This window comes from Ornithorhynchus anatinus, chromosome 1 (assembly GCF_004115215.2).
Source record: "Ornithorhynchus anatinus isolate Pmale09 chromosome 1, mOrnAna1.pri.v4, whole genome shotgun sequence".
In the NCBI taxonomy this organism is placed as follows: Eukaryota; Metazoa; Chordata; class Mammalia; order Monotremata; family Ornithorhynchidae; genus Ornithorhynchus; species Ornithorhynchus anatinus.
The window spans coordinates 77,889,456-77,894,164 of record NC_041728.1 but is presented as its reverse complement, the minus strand read 5'-3'; the positions used below and the strand labels follow the sequence as shown (position 1 = coordinate 77,894,164).

At 40.8% G+C, this 4,709-nt stretch overlaps 1 non-coding gene across 1 annotated transcript; it reads right to left on the bottom strand.

Moving 5' to 3' along the window:
• Positions 1–4,226: 4,226 nt before the first annotated feature.
• On the bottom strand, positions 4,227–4,364 carry LOC114817289. The gene has a single exon (XR_003765150.1). It is a non-coding gene; the product is annotated as a small nucleolar RNA SNORA7 (small nucleolar RNA).
• Positions 4,365–4,709: the final 345 nt, after the last annotated feature.

Below are 4,709 nucleotides of genomic sequence, written 5' to 3'. Positions count from 1 at the left end.
AGGCAAGACATGGGCTAGGGATTGGTGGTGAGACAGGAGAGATTGAGGCATAGTGAAAAGGTTAGCCACCCCAGAACTTAGTACAGTAGTACAGTACAGCTTAGGCAAATAGTAAGTATTTGAGAAGCAGCGTGGCTCAGTGGAAAGAACCCAGGCTTGGGAGACAGAGGTCATGGGTTCTAATCCTGGCTCTGCCGCTTGCCAGCTGTGTGACTTTGGGCAAGTCACTTAACTTCTCTGTGCCTTAGTTACCTCATCTGTAAAATGGAGATTAAAACTATGAGCCCCACATTTTGTCTTCTCTCTTCTTCATGGTTGTTTGGGTCCATTAGTTTAATAATAATAATAATAGTTGTGGTATTTGTTAAACACTTACTCTGTGCCAAGCACTGTTTTAAACACTGGGTAATCAGAAGTTAGAAGGTAATAAAAGGTAATCAGGTGGTCCCATGTAGTTTGTCCCTTCTAAAATCCCCATTTTACAGTTGCAGTAACTGAGGTACAAAGAGGTTAAGAGGCTTGTCCAAGGTCACACAGCAGACAGGTGGTGGAACCGGGATTAGAATCCATGTTCTTTGACTCCCAAGTCTGTGGTCTTTCCATTAAGCCATGCTGCTTCTCTGAGTTTGCTCGAAATGGGTTTGCAGATGGGTTTTTTTTTTTGCCAACTTTCTCTCTGTATCCCCACACTGAAAAATTCCCCTTGATTCTTGCTCAAAATCTGATAGGATGAACTTCCAGCATCTACACTGTTTCTGCTTCTCACTTTTTCTTCATTTCTTCAGTTATCATTCTTAACAATAGGCTTGTCTGTGGGCAGGGGATACGGCTGCCAACTTTATTGAATGGTACTCTACTAAGCTCTTAGTATCATGCTCTGCACATAGTAAGTGCTCATTAAGTACCATTGGTAATCTATCCTTCAGATTACACTGGTGTGACACATTTTCCTGTACCAAGTTTTCTCCTTGGATTGAATTTCAGGAGCATCTTCTTTCTTTTGATCTAATTTCATTTCTTTCTCATTCTCTTTTTTTTCTCCCACCCCAGATCCTCTCAGATTCACTTTCAGTATCTGACACAGCTTCTACACCTCATTTTGAGAAACTTCACAAAAGACTCATGAAAAGATTAACTTGTGAAGGGTTTCTTGGTGTCTTGGGTCCAAATTGTTGGCTTGGGTCTAGGATACATCTACAAATTCTAGTTCTACGAGTTCTAGTTTGGTCTGCAGCCCCATCCTAGTGTGCAAAACTGACGAGGAACTTGTTTGTCTTCTCTCAACCCCCAACATCCCCACTACAAGTTCAGAAGTAAAACAGGAAATTAGAAAGGAGACAGCATGTTTTTATGGTATTTGATAAGCGCATACTGTTTGTCAGGCGAAGTTCTACACACTGAAGCAGCATGGCTCAGTGGAAAGAGCCTGGGCTTTGGAGTCAGAGATCATGGGTTCGAATCCCTGCTCTGCCACTTGTCAGCTATGTGACTTTGGGCAAGTCACTTCACTTCTCTGTGCCTCAGTTACCTCATCTGTAAAATGGGGATTAAGACTGTGAGCCTCACGTGGGACAACCTGATTCCCTTTTGTCTACCCCAGCGCTTAGAACAGTGCTCTGCACATAGTAAGCGCTTAACAAATACCAATATCATCATCATCACTGGGGTGAATACTAGCAAATCAGCTGGGATGCAGTCCCTGTCCCACATGGGGCTCAGAGTCTTGGATCCTATTTTACAGATGAGGTAACTGAGGCACAGACTTCCCAAGGTCACATAGCAGACAAGTGGCAGACCCGGGATTGGAGCCTGGATCCATTCTCTAGCCATTAGACCACACTATTTCTCATAAGGCGCCTAGGTTAACTGAATTTTCTTTACCACGTTTTTAGCTTGGGTGTAGGATATAGCTATGTGTTCTAGTTCAACCTACACTCCTACCTCAGGATGCAACTAATTAATAATTGTTTTTTCTCCCCCAGAAAACACACACACACACACAAACACACACACCACCCCCAAAATCCACGAATAGAGCAGGGAAATAGAAAAGGAGTCAATATTTCAATTGAACAAAGAATAACTGAATTATCTTTACCAAATTGTCACCTAGAGTTTAGGATGCATCCATGTGTTCTAGTTCAACCTGCAGTCCTAACCCAAACTAACTCTCTTCCCCTCTTCAAAGAGTTACTGAGAACTCACCTCCACCAGGAGACTCTCCCAGACTGAGCCCTCCCTTTCCCTCTGCCCCTCCTCGCCTCCCTATTCCCCCTACTCTCTCCATCTGCTCTACCCCCTTCCCCTTCCTACAGAACTTGTGTATATTTCTATATATTATTACTCTATTTTATTAATGATATGTATATATCAATGATTCTATTTATCTATTTTGATGGTATTGATGCCTGACTACTTGGCATCAATGGGAAGCAGAGTGGGCTCAGTGGAAAGAGCCTGAGCTTCGGAGTCAGAGGTCATGAGTTCGACTCCCGGCTCTGCCACTTGTCAGCTGTGTGACTGTGGGCAAGTCACTTAACTTCTCTGTGCCTCAGTTACCTAACCTGTAAGATGGGGATTAACTGTGAGCCTCACGTGGGACGACCTGATTACCCTGTAATTCCCCCAGCACTTAGAACAGTGCTCTGCACATAGTAAGCGCTTAACAAATACCAACATTATTATTACTTGTTTTGTTTTGCTGTCTGTCTCCCCCTCTTAGATTGTGAGCCCATTGCTGCGCAGGGATTGTCTCCACCTGTTGCCAAATTGTACATCCCAAGCACTTAGTACAGTGCTCTGCACACAGTAAGCACTCAATAAATATGAATGAATGAATGAATGAACCTACGGTGCAACTAATCAGTAATTTCTGCACACAGAAAATACTGTGTTGTATCCATCATACTTATTGAGCACTTAATGATGCAGAGCATTGGACTAAGTGCTTGGGAGATTACAACGAGGGATATAGACATTAATATAAATAAATTACAGATCTGTACAAAGGTGTTGAGGGGCTGAGGGAGAAGAGAACAAAAGGATGCAAATTCCAGTGCAAGGGTTTTTAAATTAGATTACTCCAGTACTTCATTTCCTCCATACATAAGTGCTACAGGTGGCTGTGAGTCATAGTAGAGTAATATTAGAGGTAGAAGTAGAAGATAGCAGTAGTGGTAAAGCTAGTTAATATGACTTGGATAACTGAGAAATCAGTCAATCAGTAATATTAACCGAGGGTTTACTGGACAAAGTGCTTGGGAGAGTATAACGCATAGAGTAGAAAAACACAATTTTAAGCCTTCAAGGCATTTACTGTCTAGTGGAAGTTTACAATCTAAATAACTAATACCCCTATGGTTTTTCTAAATACTTGACTCAGTGGCCTCTCAGTTAATGGATTTTCTTAATTGTTGTCAGTGGCTAAACATTTCTAGCCCCTGAAATTCTAGGATATCAGACCTTTCTGGAGGCTGGATAAGACCCACCTCTTTGGCTTCATTAGTAAAGATAACGAGTGACCTTCACGTTGACCTTGGAAAAGTTGCTTCCCTCCCTAGGCCTCAGTTGTTGTCTTCTGAAGCATGGGAATAACTACCTCCCTCTTCACTCACCTTCCATTTTCAATTATATGCAGGGATGAATTGATAGATATGAAAAGACTTTTTGAGTTATTTGGAAGAAAAGTGTTACAAGCCTATATTTATTTATAATTGCCATATCTAGCCCAGTGCTTTAGTACAATGCTGAGCACATGGTACACTCTTAACAAATACCACATTTATCATTATTAACAATAATAAAAAAATCAAACAATAGAAGAAAACATTTTACAATAAAATATAGATTAAGATATTCATTTTAAGTTATAAAACATTCAACTTAAAACCTTGAAAATTAGTAGTTTTTATCATTGTTTCTGGGAATATAGTTTTTTAGGATTTAATTTGGAGTAATAATTGGAAACAAAATCATTTTATATTAAAACTTACAGCTATCTTGTCTTTTCTTATGCTGTCGAGTTGTCTCCTACCCAAATGACACCATGGACACATCTCTCCCAGAATGCCCCACCTCTATCTGCAATTTTACTGGTAGTATATCCTTAGAGTTTTATTGGTAAAAATACAGAAGTGATTTACCATTGCCTCCTTCCGCGCAGTAAACTTGAGTCTCTGCCCTCGACTCTCTCCCATGCCACTGCTGCCCAGCACTGGTGAGTTTTAACTTGTAGCAGATTGCCTTCCACTCACTAGCCCCTACCCAAGCTGGGAATGGAATGGGTAGGCCTCTGCTTGACTCTCCCTCTCATAGTAAAGACTGATAGAGTACTGGAAACTCTCCAGATGTGACCCTGAGAAGGGTCTTATAGCTATGAAGAGTATAAAAAGGCCAGTATGCAACTTTGATGATGTATGCCTCTTGCTAAACCTGATGGCTAGCAATTTAAGATATATGTGAAAGGTTACAGATGGAGAATTATGTGATAGTAGTGAAAAAAGCCACAATTAAATTAATTAACTTTGTAAGCACCAAACTCCACTTTAGATAAGTTGTGTTTGATAAATTACAAGGCATTCTAGGTGGCAAATGCTGTATATGTAATATTTACTGATATCAATATTAGTAAAATAGAAGAGAACATCAAGAGAAGCAGTGTAGCTCAGTGGAAAGAGCCCGGGCTTGGGAGTCAGAGGTCATGAGTTCTA